This window comes from Hyaena hyaena, unplaced genomic scaffold (assembly GCF_003009895.1).
Source record: "Hyaena hyaena isolate Hyena2069 unplaced genomic scaffold, ASM300989v1 scaffold_526, whole genome shotgun sequence".
Lineage (NCBI taxonomy): Eukaryota > Metazoa > Chordata > Mammalia > Carnivora > Hyaenidae > Hyaena > Hyaena hyaena.
In genome coordinates this window covers 207350-232435 of record NW_024081160.1, presented here as the reverse complement: position 1 = coordinate 232435, position 25086 = coordinate 207350, and positions in this window count along the sequence as shown.

The window sequence follows — 25086 nt, the reverse complement described above, 5'->3', positions numbered from 1 at the left end:
GGCTTTATGGTTCCAGACAAATTAGAAAAACCAAAAGCCCTTAGAAGTGTGAACTTTACTGCATCAAGTCCTGTTCTATATTCTCTTTCTTACATAATCTTCGGAAAGACTTGAAAATGGAATATGGACATGATGTAGGGCCACGCTTCTCAGGCTTGAGCAGGTACTCGCAGCACCTAGGGGCTTAGTAACACAGCTAGCTGGGAGACTCTCCTGAGCTCCTCATTCAAATGGCCTGGGGCTGAGACACAGAATTTGCCTTTTGGACAAGTTCCCAGGTGATGATGTTGATCTGGGGACTGCACACCGGAACCACTAATTTAGGCAACGAGAGGTATCAAATTATATACGGTTCCTTCAAAGAGACATGGAGGAAGAGAGTGTGCTATTCGTTAAAGAAGGGCAGTATTATGCTTCGCTGTATAGATTTGTTTCATTAGTTCAGAATTTACAGAGATTACAAAAGCTTTCCTAGCGATAAGGGTACCATTTACTTGCTAATCTGGACAGCAGCTAGGAAGAAAATAGCATTTAGGGAGCCCCTTCTCACTGCTATTTTGTATTGTTTCATCTTTATCTTCAGTAAACCTGCTAAATCACCATTTGGAGATTGCATTATTCTTATTCTATTACAATTACAGAAGGGGGGAAATCCAGGTCTTATTTTTATTTTCCTTTGTATTTTTTTCTGCAATCATCTGTTGTGTGCCGGTCTCCGCCTATCAGTAACCAGTGTTATGGTTGAACTGACCCCTGTGCTTCCTGTTATGACTGCAAAGTGCCCTTGGCAACAACCAGCAGGAAGCTTTGAAAAAATCAAGGTTTATTACTTGCGAGACCTGGAAATTACCTGGCATACTTGAGGCCACATAGTGGGGTCACAGGTAGAAAGGGGTGTGTGTCTGGGGTTCTGCTTCATATCAGGATCTGGAGTGGGGGCCAGGGGTCTCACAGGGTCTCTCTTTACTGGCAAATTAAAAGCAAAAGAGCACAGGGGTGCTTGGGGGGCTCGGTTCGTTAAGCGTCCGACTTTGGCTCAGGTCATGATCTCATGCATGGCTCGTGAGTTCGAGCCCCGCGTCGGGCTCTGTGCTGATAGCTTGGAGCCTGGAGCCTGCTTCCGATTCTGTCTCCATCCCTCTGCCCCTTCCCTGCTCGTGCTCTGTCTCTTTCTCTCTCTCAAATATTAAAAATAAAACATAAAAATGCTTTTAAACAAAACATAAGGGCAGGGATGTAATGTGCAAGAAGAGAAAAAAGCAAGCAGTCCAAATGGTCAGTTATTAACATCATCCCAAATCTCTGAAACCAAGTCACCGCAGGGGCAGAGGCAGCCTGGCTGTCTATCTAGCGCGTGGCTGGCGGTGTGTTTACCGGGGACAGCCCTCTTTGAAATAGTTGCATTAGGCACCAAAGCTTAAGGCAGGCAGCAGCATTCTAAAAGGAAAACAAAAACCAAAACAAAACACAAACAAAAACTGTCAGGGCTTAAACTACAGCATCTAGGTATTGATATTTTCTTAAGAGAATGGTTTAGCCTTCCTAAAATTCTTCCTCTATCATGCCCAGCAGGGCCGCGTTCTGCTTCCTTTTTAAGTGCTCAATTTGTGGATGTATTCTCTTTACAGAGTAGCGCTTCCCCTCCGCCCCAATTTTGTTTGCTTTGAGTTGCTTTATCCAACTCACCAGACCTTTTCCATAGACAGAAAGGAGTCTTTATTTAGTCCCAGAGCATAGCTTGGAACATGTTCAACTTCAGCTGTGGAAACGAATGCGTGTGAATTTATCTAGGCATTTGGAGGAGGTTGTTCCTGGTGCTCAAGGAGATAATAGCACCTTATAAATGTGTATACAGTACCCACTTCTGCACAAACCACCGATGACTGCCTGCAAATACAGTCATCCCCATTTGTATCAGACCAATAGGAGTTGAATGCCAGTGAAAAATCTTGAGAAACATAATGGACGGTTGTGATCATTAGGGTCTGAGAAAGCTCCGTGACCATGAAGACATGGAGGTGGAAATGAGACTGAAGTCTGCCCCCTGCTGGGCCTTCAGAGAAGAACACCCAGTGAAGGGTGAGCCTTCTGTACACCTTAACTAGCTTGTAGACTGACTGCTCTCTTCCTCACTGGTCTCTTAACTCACACTTGTTTCTCCTTCTTTCTCTTGCTTTGTCTTTGATCTCTCAGCCTTCACGTTCCTTTTTTCCCTCATGTTAGCTCATTTTCTCTTGAACTCACTGTAGTCTTTCTTTGTATGTGAATTCTACAATTTTTGAGGATTTCTTAAAGCATTTTAAAAGTGTTAATTCCAGTATAGTGAACATGCAATGTATTAGTTTCAGGTGTTCAATAGAGTGATTCAGCAATTTCCTTCATTTCTCCATCACCTACTTCACCCATCCCCCTATCCACCTCCCCTCTGGTAACCATCCATTTGTTCTCTATAGTTAAGTCTGTTTCTTGATTTGTCTCTCTTTATCTTTTTTCCCTTGCTCTTATTTTTTTGTTTCTTAAATTCCACATCTGAGTGAAATCACACAGTATTTGTCTTTCTTTGACTGACTTATTTTACTTAGCATGATATGCTCTAGCTCCATCCGTGTCATTGCAAATGACAAAATTTAATTCTTTTTAATGGCTGAATAATATTCTATACATAATATAGAATATATATATATATATAGAATTTTATACACACACACACACACACACACAATCTTCTATCCATTCATCTATCAATGGGCACTTGGGCTGCTTCCATAATTCGGCTATTGTAACTAATGCTGCTATAACATAAGGATGCATCTCTTTGAATTCATGTTTTTGTATTTTGGGGGTAAGTACCCAGGCGTGCGCTTACTGGATCATTTAGGTTCATAGCAAAATTGAGAGGAAGGCATAGAAATTTCCCACATATCCACTGCCCTCACACATGTACAGCCACCCCCATTACCAGCAGCCCACAGAAGAATGGGGACATTTGTTACAACTGATGAACTTACATCGACACATCATAATCACCCAGAGTCCATGGTCTACATTAGAATCCACTCTTGGGTCGTAAGTTCCAGGGGTTTGGACAAATGAATAACGGCATATACCCATTATTATGAGAGCAAATAGAGTAGCTTCACTGCCCTAAGAATCCTCTTGGGTATGGCCATTCACCCTTAGTCCCCACCCCCAATCTCTGGCAAACCACTGGATTTTCACTGTCTTCATGGTCTTGCCTTTTCCAGAGTGCCATACCGTTGGACTTACGTGATATGCAGTCTTTTCATATTGGCTTCTTTGGCTTAGTAATATGCATTTCAGTTTCCTCCATGTTCTTCATGGCTTAATGGCTTATTTCTCTTTGGTGCTGGATAATATCCCCTTGGACAGATATACTAGTTTATCCATTCACCTGCTAAAGGACATCTTGGCTACTTCTGAGTTTGGGCAATAATGAACTAAGCTCTTGGGAACATCCTTGTGCACGTTCTTGCGTGGTGAACTACTTCTTACGAGTGCCACACACAGTTCTTTACACTAGCAAAGATAACAACCTTGCTTCTTATATTGCCTGAAAATGTGTCCTGACCTTTAAAGATTGCAGTCATTCCCATGGGTTTAGAGGAGTTTTCAACTTCACTGTGTGGCTGAAATTCCCGGAAACCTGGTTTAAAAAAATATTTTAAACTATAGATGCTGGGATTCTAAGCCCTGATAATTTGATTCTAAAGGTTTGGGTTGAGAAGTTTGCCTGTTTATCAAGAACTTCAAATATTTTCCAATGCTGGGTTAAAGGCAACCTCTCTTCCTCTCATTAAATTGTGTTTAAAATCAAATTAAAGTAACTGTCCTTTTTCTAAATAGACAGAAAAAAATCCCTACCAAAATATTAAAATTCATCATATCTATAAAACAGTTTCTACATACAAATTTCCCATGGATTGTGGTGATAAGAAAACAGGAAGGTATCCCACTTCATTCTCTTTAAAAGGCTATATGGTCCAAATGGAAGAAAGCTGGGATATCAGAGGAATCAGATATATTTAAGAATTCCATCAAAGGCAATAAAGTTAATTAGAAATGGAAAACCCAACAAAAACAAATATAAAACTCTAAAAGAAACAACTAGTTTTACTTACCATAATCTCATCCAGATGCACCTCTGGTTGCCTTTTCAAAATCATGTCCAGGCTCAATGTTGCCCTCAATGTCCACTTGTGACCAACCTTAGTTGGTTGGGGAATGGAATCTAATTTGATAATATAGGAACAATTTTTTAGGTATAAAGATAGAAGAAAGAGCACATTCTTATTTGTACCCTTCTTTTTCTTCTGTGTGTGCCTCTGTACTCAGAAAACAGACTTGGGGCGCCTAGGTGGCTCAGTCGGTTGAGCATCCTGCTTTGGCTCAGGTCATGATCTCACAGTTCTTGGGTTTGAGCCCCACGTCGGGCTCTGTGCTGACAGCTCAGAGCCTGGAGCCTGCTTCAGAGTCTGTGTCTCCCTCTCTCTCTCTCTGCCCGTCCCTTGCTCATGCTCTGTTTCTCTCTGTCTCAAAAATAAATAAACCATAAAAAAAAAAAAAAAAGAAAAGAAAACAGATTTGAAAGTTCTGTGGCAAAGTAGTTTCATAGCACAACTTCCCGGCCACCCCCATGCCCAGCATTTATTTAATTAAGTTGTGACTCTTTCCTTGTACTTTCTCCAAAGCCTCAGATACAGGAAACAAACTTTACTTACTTGTGAATGGGATCACAGTGAAGGAATGAATGAGAGATTACAAACCCTATGCCTAGAATAAGAAGAGATCCAGACAACACGGTGGCCTGGTTGGCTCATCTCTTGCCCATCTCCTTTATCTCACTACACTGGTGTGTTATGTCATTTTACTCCCCATGTCTTCAACAGTCCTTACCCCCCACCTTTGGATGCTCTCTTTGCTGTTGGAAGAACTATGTAAAAATTCTTCATTGATGGACTATATCCTTTCCAGCCTGAGATGTTTAAATGCAGCCTGTTCTCTCCATACTCTCTTTCCTAATCCCTAGTTGGATGACAGTGTCCAGTGGGGACTTAGAAACCACATATTAAAGAGTCAGAGCCTCTGTCAGCTGACATCCACAAGCCCCCACCTCCAACCCCAATGACTACTTATCATTCTATGGCAGAAACATGGGGACCGTGTTACCACAGGTAGCACTACTTAACTAGCACTGACACAAACTTGAGCTCAAATCCTTAGATGATCTGCTGAGTGTCTTTAGGACTCACTGAGTAGATGAAAGAGGTGTTACAGGAGAGTGAATGGGAAAGGAGAGAGAAGGTCCATCCCATGCTTATGAACTTACCTCCACTTCTCCCCACAGAAAACGTGCAGCTTGACGGACGGGTTTGCATTTCCACTGTTGGTCTTTATCTGGAGGCGATGGGCAAGTTATCAATGGACTCCTTCCTTTCTTTTCCTCCTACCCAGGTGTGTTCTGATGGATGGAAGGAAAGGGGCAAATTTGTCCCTTTCCACATTTGGAAATGTGGAAGTAGAAGTCTGGGGCTTGTAAGTCTTACTGGGGAATACAGATACAGAGGCACACTTTACCTTTTGCACACTACATCTGCCTCAAAGAAATGTATTTCTGTCCCAAAGGCACATAAACTAAATTGTGTGGACGTAACATGGTACAGAATCAAATTCTGATTTGGAGTCAAGGCTCTCCAGGAAGATGGGATATATCTCTCACACATGTTGTATTTCTCTCTAACTTGCTACCCTCTCTTTACTGAGGCCTATCTCATCATTCATGGTAGCCTTGTGATAAACTCATGGAAAATACAGTCTATATCACTGACACCATGTTCTGAGGATTCCTAAGGTCATATATCCAACTGGAATCTTTCCCCTTGGGCCCAGATTTGCAAGTCTAACCGCTTGCTTGGCTCTCCTCCTGGATGGCTGAGACATAAAACGATCAAAATGGACCTCTCAGTCTTCCTCAAAAACCTTCCCTGTTCCAGCCCTCCCGTATCTGTAAATGACAACCCCACTCATCCAGGTGCTCAAGTATCCTGAACGCTTGGGGTCATCCTAAACACGCAGAGTTTTCTCAGCTGTAACATCCAAACTGGTATCAAATCCTGCCAGCACCCGCTTCCGAACACACCCGAAACTTGACCGCCTATCATGGTCTCCACTGCCACCACACTGGCCCAAGCCATCGGCATCTGTCCCTGGAATATTGCCACACCTTTTCAGACCGATCGGTGTCTCTTCTTAAGTTCTTCCTCCCTGTTATCTATTCCCTAAAACTAAGACTCACCAATGGTTCCACCTCAGTCTGAACAAAAATAAGGCCTCCGAGGACGCCTTCAGCTCGGAGTCCTCAGTGAAGCTGCTTCACTGAGCTACATGCACTTGGGATTCGTGGTTCTGGCCCTCAATGCGGCCTCCGCCTGGGGTACTCTTCCTCCGGACACCTACGCGTCACTCCTTTTCCTCCTGCAGTCTTTGCTCCAGTGCCGACTTCTCACGTCGTACCTTCCAGACCCTCTTCTTTGGGCTGCATCCTCCTACCCACGCACACACAATCCTATCCGCTTCCGGATTTCATTCGCCTCTTTATAGCCACCACCCCCAATACAATATATTTCAAGCTTAGTTCCTTCTTTTGTTTTAACATTGGCAATAACCATAACCTGGCAATGTAAGTGGTGTGCTGGAGGGAATTTTTATCTGTTTGGTTCCTGCTCTATGTCTAGGGCTGGAAACAATGCCTAGAACATCAAATATGCTCAGGAACTAATGGACTAAGTGTACCTTTTACTCACAAAAGAGATGTTAGTGTTATCAGTCTCAAGCTTAGGAACATTTCAAATGAATAGCAGTAATATGAGAGTGAGCTTTTTGTACTTTCCATATACAACGTGGATCTGATTTGCCCTTAGACCAAACGATGAGCTGTTTATGTTTACTGATGGGGACACTGAGTATGAGTAACTCTAACCGTGGTTGCTCCAAGGTTTCAGTGAAAACTGATGGCTGCTTTTACCAATGAGCACACATTACTGCTCTGCACCCCTTTGCAAAAAGGTCTGAAATCTTGGAAAACATATTTTGAACTCTTCTTTTTCTCCTGCTTCTCATCTTGGATTTGTTCAGTTCCTGTTCACTCAGTCATTGGATTTGTTGGCCATCTTTCCACATTGGCCGCTGCGCAAATGGAAATAAGACGGGATGCTGGATCATCTCATTTCCCCCTTCCATGCTCCCTAACTCAGTGAAATTCCAGTAAGAAAAGCTACCTTGTAGACAAGTCCCAGGAAAGGCAGAGGTAGAGAGCAAATAGATCCTTTTCTGATAATACTGATCGACAGGTAGTTCCCTATAGGTTAGTAAGCTGTCCTCCAAAACTGGGTCATGAGGTGGGGGGGAGGAGGGTGTGGGAAGAAATTTAATTGTCAGCGAGGCACCTGGGTGGCTTAGTCGGTTAAGCGTCTGACTTTCGCTTAGGTCATGATCTCGCGGTTCGTGGGCTCGAGCCCCGCGTCGGGCTCTGTGCTGACTGCCAGCTCAGAGCCTGGAGCCTGTTTCAGAGTCTGTGACTCCCTCTCTCTCTGACCCTCCCCTGCTCACGCTGTCTCTCTCTCTCTCCTAGAAATAAATAAAACATTACAAAAATTTAAAAAAAGAAATTTAATTGTCAACAAGTCGGGGGCTCTCAAGTGACGAGCTAGCTAGCCAATAAAGCGAAAATTCTTTCCAGGAGCTCCCACCTGAATGTGTAATCATCCATCCATATTTAATACATATATTATTTTGTTATTTATCAGATGATTCAGGGGACAACTGTGATCTGATGATATGAAAACCCAAGATAAGTGTTAGCTTTTATTTATTTATTTGGGGGGAAAACAGGGTGAAAATTCTGGAGGGCAAAGAATTCCTAAAATGGAGATGGGGTTACCTACCCTTCAAGTTTGAGGAAGCAGAGAGGGAATGAGAATAATGTTACTTTAAAGCAACTTACCCATGCATCCCCACCCAGACGATTTTCACTGCTACCTCTGAATGTAACTTTTCTTTCTTTCTTTTTTTTAAATGTTTATCTGTTTATTTTGAGGGAAAGCAAGCAGGGAAGGGACAGAGAGAATCCCAAGCAGGCTCCACACTGTCAGGTCAGAGCCAGACATGGGGCTCGATCTCATGAACCGTGAGATCATGACCTGAACCGAAATCAAGGCTCAGACACTTAACCAAGTCACCCAGGTGCCTCTGAATGTAACTTTTAGAAAATAAAAAGTCTAGGGGTGCCTGGGGGGGGCTTGGTTAATTAAGTGTTCAACTTCAGCTCAGGTCGTGATCTCATGGTTTGTGAGTTCAAGCCCGGTGTCAGGCTCTGTGCTGACAGCTCAGAGCCTGGAGACTCTGGATCCTATGTCTCCCTCTCTCTCTGCCTCTCCCCCATTTGTAAGTGCTCTTTCTCTCTCACTTTCTTTCTCTCTGTCTCTCTCTCTCTCTCTCAAAATTAAAAAAAAATTTTTTTAAAAAACAGAAAGCCTCAACCCTCCACCAACACAGGGACTAATTTACAATTAGTAAATGTAATTCCCATTTCTGGGTTTCCTTTTTTTTTTTTTACTTTATTGTGGTATAATTGACAAATAAAATTATAAAACATTTATATGATTTTTTAAACTTATTTACTTATTTCGAGAGAGACAGAGGCAGCACCAGTGGAGGAGGGGCGGAGAGAAAGGGAGAGAGAAACGCAAGCAGACTCCATGCTGTCAGCTTACAGCCCGATCTGGGGCTCAAACCCACGGAACGTGAGATCATGACCTGAGTTGAAACCGAGAATCAGATGCTCAACCAACTGAACCACCGAGGCACCCCTAAAACTGCAAGATATTTAAAGTGTACAACAGAATGATTATATCTACGTATACGTTGTGAACGAATCCCACCCAACTTCTTAACACCCTCATCACCTTGCATATTTATCATGCAACGTGTGAGAACATTTATGTTCTTAGAAAATTTCGGTTATATACCACAGCAGCACGAACTAGTCACCAAGTTTTATATTAGAGTCCCCGGTCTTACTCATCTTATAACTGAAAATACACCCTCTTTTACCACCCCCTCCCTACGTCCCCCACCCCCAACTTCTAGCAACCACTTTCATACTCCGTTTCTATGACTTAGACTTCATCTTAGATTCCGCATGAGTGATACTTTGCAGAATTACTTTTTCAGCCTGGCTTACCTCACTCAGCACGTTGTGCTAGACCTCTAGGTCTGCACACATGGTCACAATGGCAGGATTTTCTTCACTTTTGAGGCTGACTAGTATTTCGTTACATGTATTCCACATCGTCCTGGTCCATCCTTTGTTTGATGGACACTTTAGTGGTTTCCGTATCTTGGCCGTTGTGAGAAGTGCTGCTGTTTGTCCTGGGACAGGAGAGGTCACCTGGAAACCGTCAAACCAAACTTGTCAACCGGCCGTTGTTGCAGATGGAGGTCGAAGACATAGCTTGGCCTCTGCTGCGACCCTTTCCCTCCACAGAAAGCAAACCCCGAGGGTCCTCCTCACTGGCACAGCTCAGCTGAGGCTGTTGCCAACTGAGTACATGAATACCAGGTGCTCCCCGCTGAGGATATGAAGCCTGAGAGAAACGTACGTGATATTTCCTGAATGTCCTATGCACGTAAGGTTCTGTTAATGCACACAAAGCAATCAAAGAAAAACAGTGTTGATGTTATGTGAATATAAAAAGTAAAGGCCTGTGTCTCTATTTTTTCCAATTTCAAACCATGGAATACTTAAAACCATCTTAACAAAGAATAAAGTGGGATGAACCAATCTACGTGATTTCAAGACTTATTGCATAGATGTAGTGATCACCAGTATGTTACTGGTGGTGAGAAAGACCCGTAGGTCAACGGAGCAGCATAGAGAAAAGAGGAATAGCCCCATACAAGTATGTTAACTAATCATTTCTTCTATTTTTTTTCAATTGTGGTAAAAAAAATCCACATAACCTAAACTTACTATTTTAACCATTTTGAAGTGTACAGTTGGGTAACAATAAGGTACTCAAGCTATTGTGCATCCAACCTCCAGAACGTTTTCTTCTTGCAAAACTGGAATTTTATATGCATTAAACAACAGCTGCGTATTTCCCTTTCCTCAGCTTCTAGCAACCACCATTTTATTTTCTGTTTCTGTGAACCTGACGACTGCAGCGACCTCATGTAAGTGGAATCAGATAGTATTTGTCTTTCTCTGACTGGCTTATTTCACTTAACACGCTGCCCTCAAGGTTCAATTTTTGAAATGGCAAAGTTCTAGAAGTAGAAAATAGATCAGTGATTGCCACAGGTGAGGGGCAGTGGTGTAGGGGTTATTAAAGACAGCCTGAGAGGTCCTCAGGATGAGGGAACTGCTCAGAATCTGGATGGTAGTACAAATTACACACATGATTTCATTGTACAGAAATAAAATGAACACACACACACACACACACACACATACATATAAAACTGAGGAAATCCAAATAAGAACAGTGATTTATATCAGTGTTAATGGGGCTCCTGGGTGGCTCAGTTGATTAAGTGTTCGACTTAGGTCACTCAGGTCATGATCTCATGGTCCATGAGTTTGAGTCCCGTGTCGAGCTCTGTGCTGACAGCTCAGAGCCTGGAGCCTGCTTCATATTCTGTCTCCCCCTCTCTCTTCCTCTTCCCCATTCACACTCTGCTTCTCTCTCAAAAATAAATAAACATGAAAAAACATTTTTTAAAATATCTTGGATATTTTTAGGATGATGGTTTCTCCAGTGGGAGGAACTGGGCAAAGAGTATCGCTTCTATCAACTATATGCAAGTCTACTATCGAAATAAATATTCAGTTAAAAAAGTAACAATTCTCAAGACCTCTAGGTGTATTTCTTACGTCACATATGTCTTTGCACCTTTTTCTCAGGGCTGCCCTTACACACTATTCTACTCCACGATAGTTTGTCTCTGTAGGAAGATAAAGCTTTACTCATTTTTAATTCAGAAAGTACTGTTGTTACTGAACTTTTGATCATTTTTGGCCGCTCTGTCTGGTAAACAGAAGCACACAGGTTTCTACTGAAAATGAAAGTGAATGGAGGGATTAAAAATTAGAAACAGCAGAACTCTAATCTTTTAAAATTCCCTGTGGTCTATTCACTGGGTTTCCAGATTGACTTTGTGCATGTGGAGCTCCAAAGACGGCCTCCGGGGCCCAAACATGAAAAAGAGTACAGCTGACGCCACACGTGGGCCCTTTGCAGTTCCGTAGAGTCGTCTGGAAGCCGTCCACTGCATTTGTTTCCTCCCTGGAAGGCAAATCTTACATTCATTAGTATTGATTTCTCTGTCCAGAAAGGGCAGCCGCTAATTTTAATCCCTGCTTGACATGTAGCTTTTTTGCAACTCAGAGCTGTCTTTTTCTGGGTGCGGTGCTCTGAGCAACTCATGACCATTATGCCTCACCACACTCTGACGTACATTAATTTACTGTATATAGAAAAAGTTCTCCTCACTTTGACGCCCATGTTGGTTTATCTGCCTGATCTGCTATCATTTGAGGTTCTGCTGGTCTAGAGGTCTTAAGTCCAAAGGGAATAATGATTTCATCCAGGGACGTCAAAAATAAGTCCATTGACGGGCGCCTGGGTGACTCAGTCGGTTAAGCGTCCACTTCGGCTCAGGTCATGATATCATGGTTTGTTGGTCTGAGCCCTGCGTGGGGCTCTGTGCTGACAGCTGGCTCAGAGCCTGGAGCCTGCTTCATATTCTGTGTCTCCCTCTCTCTCTGACCCTCCCCTGCTCACTCTCTGTCTGTCTCTGTCTCTCTCAAAAATAAATAAACAGGGGCGCCTGGGTGGCTCAGTCAGTGAAGCCTCCGACTTCGGCTCAGGTCATGACCTCACAGTTTGTGGGTTCGAGTCCCGTGTCGGGCTCTGTGCTGACTGCTCAGCTTAGAGCCTGGAGCCTGTTTCATATTCTGTGTCTCCCTCTCTCTCTGCCCCTCCCCTGCTCATGCTCTGTCTCTCTCACTCTCTCTCTCTCTGTCAAAAATAAATAAATAAACGTTCAAAAGAGATAAGTCCGTGGAACTGGAGTTAAGTCTGTCTCCTGGGCACTCTGAGCCCCTCTTGCCCCATGTGGCAAAGAGGGGGTCACACTGCTGTCCGGGGGGACGTCCGGGCTGGGAAGCACACGGTGCGCTGCCAGCACACGAGGTAGGGAGGGGGCAGGCTCTCTGGACTGCTGACCAACCAGGGCACCCTTCAGTGCTCTCATGGACTGTGACGAAGGTCCGCGGAAAACGGTGGCCACGCACCCGAGGGTGCGGTGGGTGGCCAGGGCCCTGCGGGACTCAGGTGTGGTGACTGTGCCGGGCAGGGAGCCAGGACAGGCAGTGGCGCTCATCAGGGAGTACAGAAGGTCCCCACATCACTCCCAAGTGCTTCCCCCAAACCTAAATGTGTACGTGTGTACACAGGACAGAGATTAAGACAGAGGGAAAGCAAATGGGGCAAAGCAAACACTTCCTGAAGTCTCAGGAGACTTTACAGAAGTTCCCAGCACTAGTCTTGACATTTTTCCCTAAATGTGAAATGATCGCAGGATAAAAAGCTACCCAGGTAAAATGGTAACAGCAGTGGCTTGAAAGGGGTCTGAAGCGCATTTCAGGCTCGTAGAGACAATGCTGTTTTCCGCGGGAGATTACGGGATAACGTCCTCGGCGGCTGTAAGTGCACTCGCGGCGTGGGCAGCGCTGCCTCCCGGGACGCGGCGGCCTCTCCCGCTTGCTGGCGGCAGAGCTGCGGTCGCGGATCGCATCCGCCGCTTTATGCCCTGCGCTTTAGGGAGGCGCCCCGACGCGCTCACCGAAGCATCTGGAAGCCCCGCGCGCCTCGTCCGCCCACCCCGAGACGCACGTTCCTCTCCAGCCTCCGCGGGCCGTTCGCCAGCCCGCCTCGTCTCTGTTCCGTTGCGCCCGCGCCGGCCGATGACGCGGGTTCAAGTTCACGGGAAAGAGAAATCCCGCCGGTGACTCCGGACGAGGTGCCGGGACCCCGGAGGCGGAGATCCGTGAACCCGGGACCCGGGGCGGGGCGCCTCCAGCTCCGGGACAACAGGGCAGGACCCGCGGGGGGGTGGGGGGGGTGGCGGTGACCCCTGTGCCCTCGGATCCGGGTGGAGGGGAGCCCCTGCTGGATGTTAGGGGGGGGTCGGAGATGTCGGTGACACGTGAACGACGCTGCTCGGCGCTCTGCGTCCTTGTCTACACAGCTGGCCGGTGTTGCAGACACACCGTTGAGGCAACGTCGTGGTCGGAGGCGGTGGGGGCGGGGAGGAGGTTTCCAAGAAGTCCGGGCGTCCATCGAGGTTTCCCAAGGCCTCCTGTGTCCTTATGACCCCCGCCCCTCACCCTAACCTTCTCCTTCGATTTAAGGAATCCAAGGGACACCCTCCCCTGGCAGCGCTAAGAACCTTTCCTCATTCTCCCCTTCTGTCCCTTAACTGGTTTAAATATAAAATACACTTATTTTTATTCAAAATTTTTATTTTTTATATTTTATTCAAAATTTTTGAGAGACAGAGAGAGCATGAGTGGGGGAGGGGCACAGAGAGAGGGAGACGCAGAATCGAAGCAGGTTCCAAGGTCTGAGCTGTCAGCACAGAGCCCGATGCTGAACCCATGAAATGGGAGATCATGACCCGTGCCTAAGTTAGTCAGCAAACCCAGTGAGCCACCCAGGCGCCCTAAACTAGACGTATTTTTAAATTACAGCCTTTTAAGGGGGGCCCCTGGGTGGCTCAGCCTGTTGAGCTCTGGATTCTTGATTTCTGCTCAGGTCATGACCCCAAGGTGGTGGGATTGGCCCCCACCTCGTGCTCTGCACTGGGCATGCGGCTTACTTAAGTAAGATTCTCTCTCTCTCTCTCTCTCTGCCCCTCCCCTGCTTGTGTGCTCTCTCTCACTCCCTAAAATAAAAGAAAAAAATTACAGTCTTTGGTGAATAAAGTTTTATTATTTATAAAGTTCAACTGCAGGAATTTAGCATTTGCATTTTCTCATAATTTATACTAAATTGGCTATGACCATACCTGTCTGGGCCCCCAGTTATTTTCATCATCATCTACTTCGTGCCTGGGTGGGTTTGACACACGGCAACTCCCAACAAAACGCGCTTTCAGAGAGGCGTCCGCTGAGGGGCATGTCTGGCTTGCATACTGCGTCAGAAACCCCTTCCCTATGCTCAGCCCATGCGGTCAGACAGTGATGACCCCAAACGTGTCCCATCAGTGCCTCTGAGCCACATCATTATGAGGAGACAGATGATTTCTCTTCAGCCACCGTTGGTGACATTGCGATTAATTAGCAAGCAGCCGTGCTGTCTGGTACGTCAACTACACAGACAACCGTCCGCTGCTCCCCGAATGTGATTAGCGGCTACCGATGGCCAGCAGTTGCCCACCGCTGCTTTCGGGGGAATTTCAAAAGGATGGTCTTCTGCCTCCACCACCCTCCTGCGCTCATGGAGTCTGTCCCTGGGTATTAGCCAGTAAACCCTCCCGATAAGCTTCTCTTATTCCAACTGATAATTATTAGTTCCTTGGGACACCTGGATGATTCAGTCGGTTAAGCGTCAGACTCTTAATTTTGGCTCAGGTCGTGATCTCACAGTTGGTGAGATGGAGCCCCTCATTGGGCTCTGCACTGACAGTGTGGAGCCTGCTTGAGATTCTCTCTCTCCCTCTCTCTCTCTCTCTCTCTCTTTGCCACCCCCCCGGCTCACCGTTTCTCTCAAAATAAATAAACTTAAAAAATATTATTAGTTTTTCAAGGTTCAGTTTGTAACTATCATCGCATTCAACTGCCCTCTAAATTGTCTAAATTCTATTCAGTGCAAACCGATGGAAACATCTCAGAGGAATGACCTACCTACATTAAATTTTTTTTTTTTTCATGATTGAAAATAAAACCGGATGGGGACAGTTTAACTCTATCAGATAAATCATTCTCTGTTATGTGTCATTTTGTTTTGAAAGTGAACATGAAAAAAAATTGTCCTCATCCTTTCAGAAATGCATGCCTGGAAAATCATTATGATCCAGGACCTCCAATCAGTAACTAGATTTTATTGGGCTCAAACCTTTAAAAACTAGCGTGCACATAATGTCAGACTTCTGTCAGCTTTTTGTTTCTTTACCTCCTTTGCTCCTCGGTGGAATTAGGTGAAAAGTCCAGAAGAAAAGCAAGTCTCTGACACATATCTTGGAAGGCTGATTCCAAAAAAAAAAAAAAAAAAAAAAAAAAAAAAAAAAAAAAAAAAAAAAAAAAAAAGAGGTTACTGGAGACATTAAGCCAATGAACCAGAGCGTTTTTACCATTGGCATTTGTTATCTGCATATTGATGCTGTCGTCACAATATTCAGTAAACGTTTAGTTGATATGACTGTGATTTATCAGAAGATTCTAGAGGTGACTGCTTTGGCTGTACATGGGATTTCTTTAAACATTACTGGAGTCATTTATTTAAACAGCTTCATCTTCTGTGAAAAGTACTATTATTAATGAGTGTATTATGAGCTAGTATCTCATTATTACCCTTTAATATGTTACTACTGAGAGCAGCATGTATGACTAGATACACAAAGGACGCAATGTGACCTTGAGTGAGATCACTCTACATGGCATTTGAGATATTCTTCTGTTTGCAACATTTAGCAGAGCTTTAGATATTGCAAGATCTTTGTTTGCCTAAAAAAAAAAGAGTTAATTTTTATATTCTTCATCATTGAAAATCTTGAGAATTTCTATTTCAAAAGCTGTATTTGTTAGTAAGTGTTAGTATTAGAAATCCTGCAGAAACATGGGGTGCCTGGGTGGCTCGGTTGGTTAAGCATTCGACTTCAGCTCAAGTCATGATCTCACGGTTCGTGGGTTCGAGCCCTGAGTAGGGCTCTTGTACTCTGTCTCTCTCTTTCTCTCTCTCTCAAAAATAAACATTAAAACAAAATTGTTTTAAAGAATCCTGCAGAAACACAGAGGTACAATTCTGGAATCAGCTTCACCACATGTCACAACAATTCTCTAGTTAAAGGCCAGCTTGATGTTTGAAAACAGGAAATAGAGGGGCGCCTGGGTGGCTTAGTCGGTTGAGTGTCTGACTTTCGCTTAGGTCATGATCCCGCGGTTCGTGGGTTTTAGCCCCGCGTCGGGCTCTGTGCTGACAGCCAGCTCAGAGCCTGGAGCCTGTTTCAGAGTCTGTGACTCCCTCTCTCTCTGGCCCTCCCTTGCTCACGCTGTCTCTCTCTCTCTCCTAGAAATAAATAAAACATTATAAAAAATTAAAAAAAAAAGAAAACAGGAAATAGAAACAGTGTTTTTAAGCAGCCTGCACAAACACTATTGTGTAGTTATAGAAATGTATTTCCAACTAGGTAGGATGATATCACAGGGTTCTGGAAACTGGTAAGTAAGCAAAGAAGACCATGCAAGCTCCTGGGAATCTTCCTCAAAAGACAGCACGTACAGACCTAGTTCTTTTTTTATTAGTCTCTTTTCTTCTCCCTGCTTGTATGAAACCCAATAGAACTACTGAGCCTCAAGTGACCAGCGTGGACCATGCAAATCAGGGCAACCCCTTAGAGACGGCAGAGCATCATAACGGAAGAAATCTTAGACTCAGGTAGAGTCATACAACTGTAAGAACATCCCTGCTCCCAACAACCTGATACTTTTCTTCCTGGGTATTCAAGCCACTGTGAAATTTTGTTTTTAAATGCATACAGTTGAACCTAACCTCTATTAGTATGCAGATAGGAAATAGTAAGTAAGTATCTTTTCAACGTACCTTTTAATGTAGTAGCATAAGAATGTGATCCCAAGAGAGGTGGCCGCCATTTTGTAGCCAGGAAGAGTCATACGTGAAATGGAGACGTCCTCACTGAAATAGGTAAATAGGACACAGCACCAGAAAGAGTTGCATAGACATAGGCAGCAAATGCCAGTTATCAGAGGGGCTCCTGGGAAACAGTTTTACAAAAGTTTTTAATGTTTTCATTTATTTCTGAGAGAGACAGGCAGAGTGTCATTAGGGGAGGGGCAGAGAAAGAGACACGGAATCCGAAGCAGGCTCCAGGCTCCAAGCTGTCAGCCCAGAGCATGACGCGCGAGGCTCGAACCCACAAACCGTGAGATCATGACCTGAGCCGAAGTCAGATGCTTGACTGACTGAGCCACCCAGGCGCCCCTCCTGGGAAACATTTTTATGCCATCCTTTGTAGCCTCAGAAACAATATCGATGTAACTGACATAGTGATGCCTCTAAGGATGGAGGTGATTTAAAGGACATTTATAATTCTCAGCCCTCCTTGCAGATGGGCAGGGTCCTGAAACGGGCACTGACCAATGAAAGCTGAGCAGGAGGGTCATACCTCCTCACTGCCTCCTGGCTATGTAGCGGAGAGTCCGCCCTGGTCGCAGCCTCCCTCCTCCACTGGGCTGAGGGGCCACGTGGTCTGGATGGCAGAATTTCGTGATGAGAGCCAAGAGTTTCTGCCAATCCACATGGAATATGTTCGGGGACTGAGGAGCATGTTTTTGCTGTATGAAGTCCTGGAGACGTTAGGGCTACATCGGCATAGCCAAGACCATACTGATGTTAATAAAAATGTTACCTGTGCTAATAATGACAAGTCCAGATAGTTCAAAAGCCTATAATTAATAAAAACCCCCAAGTCACGTTGCTTCAGAAAATTAACCGCCACTTGGGTTCTAATGGCTCCGCTCTGAAAAATATTTCATGAGACTAGAAATCTATGTGTGATTTTATTTTCTTTCCAAATTGTTACAAACATAAAACCAAACTTCACACACTGTTGCGTTGTTTTTTTTCCCTAAGGTAGTCACGTATCTTGGCCATGTAGTTATATCTCACTCTTTTTTCTTTTTTTTTTTTACAAATAGTTTATTGTCAAATTGGTTTCCATATAACACCCAGTGCTCATCCCCACAAGTGCCCTCCTCCATGCCCATCTCCCCCCTCCCCCCACACCCATCAGTCCTCAGTTTGTTCTCAGCATTCAAGAGTCTCTCATGGTTTGCTTCCCTCCCTCTCCCCCACCATTTCCCCCCTTCTTCTCCCCCATGGTCCTCCGTTAAGTTCTTCCTAATCCTCCTATATGTGCAAACATATAATATTTGTCCTTCTCTGNTCCTCCACCATTTCCCCCCTTCTTCTCCCCCATGGTCCTCCGTTAAGTTCTTCCTAATCCTCCTATATGTGCAAACATATAATATTTGTCCTTCTCTGCCTGTCTTATTTCGCTCAGCATAACACCCTCAAGGTCCATCCATGTTGCTACACATGGCCAGATTTCATTCTTTCTCATTGCCATGTAGTATTCCATCGTATCTCACTCTTAAAAAATATATATATATACTCTTCACAGTAAAACATAGTTAAGCAGGTAACTGTGGAAATGTTAAGGTAAGAAACCAGTGACCTCCACAGCTCCCCTTTGTAACAGATTTCTGGGTGCAGGATTTTACTGCCCTTCAAAGCCCGTCTCACTGTGACAATCCAGCCCACGTCAGAACCAATCCACACCTCCGATCAGTGGCCACGTGTCTGCCACAGGGTCTGGCTCTGAAATGAGTGTCTCTACAGATTTTTCAATCAATTATTTTCAATTATTTTTCTTAGCTCCTGGCAAATGTTTAAACGCATCCTTATATTCATCTTCAGCATTAAAAATTAATCACTATAAATGAAGGACTCATTACTGGAGCTGAAGCAGTCTACTCTGTCAGAATTCAGACAATCTGAGATGATCGCACAGAGTTTTAAATGTCAAGGAAAGAATATGGAGTTTCTTTGGGAGGCACCCATTCTCTGTGCCATACTTAAATTTTATTTTTATGTTTACTTATCGTTGAGAGACAGAGAGAGACAGAGACTGAGCGGGGGAGAAGCAGAGAGAGAGGGGGAGACACAGAATCTGAAGCAGGCTCCAGGCTCTGAGCCATCAGCACAGAGCCCAATGTTGGGCTCGAACCCATGAACTGTGCACATATTTAAATCAGAGCATGGAGACAGCGTGTTTCCACCTTGAGTATTATGATATGAATCTGCAAAAAGGCATGTTCTTTGGTTCAGATTTCCTTCCATGAGCACCGACATAATCCAAACCAGAGATGCTTCCTCTGGGGTTGATATAAATAGGTCATAACTATACACCAGGTCAGAAGTGAGCACTGTGTCAAGGCCTGTGCTGAAAGGGGAGTATATCTCGACCAAGACGCAATAGCCACGTGGGGTCGGGTCTCAGAACCAAATTGAAAATAGTTTCTAGACCCAGGTGGGAGTTCCAACCCAAGGGCGTCTGTCCCAAGGATACGGAAGCCCCAGGGATAAGTGAGCATTTTCGCAGGATGCGTCTGCAGAATGTGAGGGAGTCTAACCAAGCACCCCAGCTGCAGATGCCCAAAGCCCCATTTACAAAAGACGAATGACGATGGGGAGCATGCAGTCCCTTCCCCTGGCATCTGAAAGGGGCCACTTTTTACCCAGAAGCCGAGAGCAAGGGGAGATGGAAGAGGGTGACTAGAGAAAAAGAGAAACCGCGTCAAAGCAGAAATGGCACAGAGGGGATATTCCTAAATGGACTGAGGAGGAGACATCAGCACTTTCAGAAGCTAGAGCTGCTCCTCCTCCTATTTCCCCCTAAGGTCTGTGTGGCCACTGGCTCCCTTCACTTCTGTGTCTGCAGAGCAGCCTGAACATAGAGCATTTGATTTATTTATTTTGAATCAGCCGGGAGCTCACTAGCATGCCTGGTGGGCCCAGCGTGCAGGCGGGAAGGAGAGGGACAAGGGGAGAATGAACCGGTGACTGTGTGTGTGTGTGTGTGTGTGTGTGTGTGTGTGTGTGTACTAAGCCAGCGGGTACGGTGCCTGGTCAGTTACCGGTGTGGGCCACACGTTGTCCTTCCAACAAAGTATCATGGATGTGTGGGGGACATCGGAATTCCAGAATGGTCTCCAGGCAGAACCAGCTACAGAATCCGCGAAATGAGAAGGCAGAGTCCCTTCTTTAAACATTGTTACGACTCAAGACAAAAGCAGCAGCCATTGATGAGGCCAGCCTGAGGTCCTACTGTACGTGCGGCCCTGTGCACTGCTAAGGTCCCGGGCTCCCCAGGTGTGCCCTGACCCCAGGATGCCCTGGCCCCAGGATGCCATGACCCCAGGTTGCCCTGGCCCCAGGATGCCCTGACCCCAGGATGCCCTGGCCCCAGGATGCCCTGGCAAGGATTTAAGGAGAACTTGGGAGCTCACTCAGGCTATGCAGGTGCCAGATAACCTTTGAAGAAACACAGAAACAAAACCAGAGAAGACCTCACAAGTTGCTTTAACACTAGCTAGGTCTAGCAGAAGCCGATCTCCGCTAGCACCCCTACATTTCCTGTGTGTTGTAGGTTAACCTCAAGCCTGGTTAAATACTAACATGCTATCTCTGCTTCTGTAAATCCACTTGGCAAGCTTGTACTTCCCTGTTCTGGCTGACCACACCCACACTCTGTACGTAAGGTTACAGGACACCAGTCACCATTCTACCCTGGTAGTCTATCACGTAGTCACTACCCCACTTCTTCTCAAATGTCTAATTACGGTTGGTCATCTCAAGACAAAGATCTTACAATTGATAGGTCTCTGCCAAAACTAACATCTGAGTGTCACAATGCAATCGATTACCATGGTATGCTGTAGAATGTAATTGGTTAACTAAATAGTGACATATTCCGCCTTACTGAGATCCATATAAGCTCACCGCCGCCTTTGTTCGGGGCCATTCTCTGCATTTCTCCATAAGATCAGGAGATCAGGTTTGGCCCAGCCACAAATAAAATCTTGCCTCGCTTCTATTCGTCGTTTGGTGGTCTCTTCGACAACTACCCTGTTTCACTGTGGGGGGCATTAACCCCACCAAGGTTAGAGAATTGCTCCTTACAATACAGGTAATCCGCATGGGCAAAGTACCTCATTAACCTGGTTGCTTAAGGATGCTAAACTATAGGAGCACTTAAGAAAAGGGGCAGGGAAGTTAAGGAATTTTTAAAAAACAACACCTAGAGCATTTGGACCTTACTAACCTCTGAACAAGCTGGGCATTCTGAAGAGCAAATGTGATCCCTGAAGAACATTGTAAGCAAAAAGTACAGAGTTGTAAGAAATACAGAATTTCCAAATGGGAAGAATCCCATTCTCACACTGAAAATGTTACAGTTATGTAATTCAGTAATCAGGTTTCTCCAGTGTAAATGTGTAACCACCTTACACCCACTGTGGGCTCCTCCCGGGTTCTTCCAGCAAGTGGCTTACATGATACATTGCATATGATTCACCTGTTTGTATAGAACAGAACTCAGGATGAATCAATCCCAAATTAGCATTTGGGTTGATTTCAGTCTTTTTGTGTCTAAAATGTCAGTTATTACCACCTCTTGGCATTACTTATTCTCTTTAGCTTGAGAAATCTTTCTGTATTTTCCAATAACATTGGCAAAGATGGTTGGTAGAAACAACCATCTTCTTTATTGGAAGATCAATAAATTGGCATTAAGCAAGCTGAAATCTGAATCCCGAACTAACAGCACTCAATGTCACGTTCTAAGGTTAGCATTGCTCCTTGTGACAGACAGGCATGGGCTACTTTTTCAGCGGTGGCTGCTGGTTTTTCCCACCAGGATCTGAAAGTAGAGGAAGAATAAGAAGATAAATGTCTGTCTCCTGATGAATCCTCATCTTGGGAGGGTGGGCCATCTCCTCTTTTTGAGGAGAAGCTCCTTTTTTTTTTTTCCTTTTCTCATGGTCAGTTTTCTTGTCCATAGAAACCATGTCTGTTTTACTACCAATCACCCTTTGGACACTGGGTCCCAAAAGGGCAAGAAGAATTCAACAGGGCCTGATGCGTGCGTGCCCACCTGGAATGTCAGGGAGTGTCCGTGTGTGGTTTCAAGAGATCACATCACACAAGGGAGACCGAGGTCTGAAGATTACATGACCTCCCACAAAGATGGTGGTGGCCCACAGCCTTTCAAAGAGGGTTGGGACCAGTCATGAAACAGATACCCAAGATTCTGCAGACAATTGGCTGGCTCGAAAGCCGATGCGGGACACCCTCTTCTCTCCCAAATGCTATAGCAAGTGTTAAGTCAGGATGGGAAGGCAGACCCCTTGGAATAAAGGAGATGGAACAGTCAACTGCAATGTGGAGTTAAGAAAACAAGAGTGAATCAGTGCAGGACAGAAGAGCAAACAGATTTTGACTCGTTCCATGATAGAGGTTGTTATATAAGGCAATCTTCTCAGTAGAGGTGTTTGGAGAATTGAAAACTCATATACACTCATTCATTCGTAAATATGGCTTGCGCCTCTCTGGGTCCCAGAGCTCCTACTCCGTGTGGGGTACAAAGAGGTAAAAAGAAATTCACAGTGGGACCCAAGTCGAGGAGAGACAGGGTTAAATGCATATTTACATATAATTCGATAGTGATGGCACCATATCTACTAGCCACTTAATTCCTCAGCACCCCATTCTCATTTAGATGCAATGCCATATGGAAGAGGCTATTGACTCAGAATGTGCCTTTGCCAATTATCTCATCCTGCCTCTGTCTGTAAAAAAGATTCACTCACCCTCACTTGGCTGGACTGTGGTGAAAATAAAGCACATGGGAAGTGCCCAAAATGCTGTCTGACACAGGGTCCGCAGTGGAAACTTTATAGCTGATGTCTTGCAGGGCACTTTGCTTTCTCCCCATTGTTTTGTCCACCGATGTCTGGCAAGCTTGTGACACCTGTTTTCACTGGCAGACATAAGGCGATAATGGGGAAGAAAGGGACCAGATATTGGGCATATTTGGCTAAGTCATTTACCACTAAGATACCCTACGAGCAAGGTCTGGAGACATGCACTGTTACTCCAGGAAGAACTTGAGAGATTGCCTATTCTGTTTGTCAGTACTATCATCAAGAGAATAGGTATTTCTTTGTATTGCATTGCTATATATGGAAACTTTAAGGGCCTAATAAGTCTGTAAAGATGCTTCCAGGATCAGAACACACATTCGGACTTTGCTCCTGGTGCCTTCTACCCTACAGGCAATAAAAGGAGAGAAGTGTCCAACCCCCGACGTGCTGACTGCACCCCGGGGAAGCTCACTGCTCTGAACACGTGCTTCTTCGAACTGTTCCTGAGCACCTTGTTGGAGAACTGGTGCCTAAGGAAGCATGGCTTCACGTCCTTTCTTATGAACTCATGAAAGCAGCAAAGGACTGTGGTAGGGGTCCCTCCGTAAGGAGAGGAAAATAAGAGAGGAGAAAAAAACCCTCAAGGTGACCTGGCTATGCACGTACCTGACAACAGCACTCAAGACCTTGTCACATGAGACCGCTTAATTGTACTGCGTGTTTATATGTGTCACCATATATGGGAGACAAGTAGAAAATGTATGAAAAACTATGCCACGTGACAATCAGGTCTCTGTGCTGCAGGTACGAACCTAGCTGAGTGGTGCCGGCGGGAATAACATTACTTTCTGGAAAGAAAAGCCTCGACATCATGACCCTCTGTGAGAATCCTATTACAGGATGCCATAGGAGGCACAAATCAAAAACTGAATAAAAAATCCGGGAGTTTGGCCTGATAATTTATGAAGAGTTGAGACTCGGCAGGTAATATATCTTTTCTTTTTCTTTTTTTAAAGACTATTTATTTATTTTGAGGGAGAGAGAGAGGGTGTGTGTGTGAGCATACATGGGGGAGGGGCAGAAAGAGGGAGAGAGAGAATCCCAAGCAGACTCCTCACTGTCAGCAAAGAGCCCATCTTGGGGCTTGATCCCATGAACCACGAGATCATGACCTGAGCCAAAATCAAGAGTCATATGCTAAACCAACTGAGCCACACAGGTGCCCCAACAGATACTTTCTTTCCCATCAAGGTGGTCACTTTTCATTCCTAAACTCCTTCTTAATGCTGACATAGTTATGTGTACTGATTTTTTAAAACATATCAACTTAGAATTTAAATAGCGCTTTGGACTGTAGATTCCTCTAGAAGTGTTGGTAAATGCATAACCTACTGAAGCCTCCAAGCAACAATTATGAGAACCATTGCAGAGAACTTAAAATACAGTCTTATACAGTTATGCACACACATTTTAAATATTCATTTCAAAGTGAATTTTAAAAGTCCATTTCCTATAGATTATATGGTTTTGAGCAAAGCCTCTTTTACTCGTGTTCCATCAAAAGCATTGTTGATTATCATTATTTTCGAGATACACAAAGAAACACACAAAAGCATTTTATACTTACGAGTCATCAAGGCTGTACAGACCCACAAGCTATGGGAATTTTACCTGCAGGCCAAGCCCCAAACCAAATGCGAACCAGCCCTGACCAAGGTTCTGGAAATCTTTGGGTTCTTGAACCAAAGACACTCGCCACAACCCTGGGGAAATCCTTGTATCTCAGGGGCCACTGAGCTACACTGTCCCTCTCCATCTGTCAGTTCCCAGCAGGCTTTCCTAGGCACAACGTGAAATCAGGCCCCGTACTCAGAGCGCAAGAGGCGGATCCTCCAGGATGGGAGGCAGCAGTTTTCATAAGCAAAGGGAACCGACGGGTGAGGCTTACCTTGGGCAGCCCAAACCCTAAACATTTATGAAGAGGTCTCAACTGGATTCAGTCACGTGTGCTGTACAGGTGTTCTCAAGGCCGCATCATTACCTCAAGGCTGTGAACTTGGAGCAGCCTCTAGGAGCAGGAAAGCAAGCGGAACCCACGTTCCAAGGATGGGGGCAGGGGAGAAGAGCCTCCCAGTGCCCGGGTCCAGCTCACCCATCAATCAGAGTTTGTGTCCTTTCAGTGACCTTCCCCAAACTGTCTCTGCCCAAAACCAGTCGCTCATGCCTACACTGCTGAACCCTCGCTGGCCCCTGACTGCAGTGTGAACCTCACCTTCACAGCT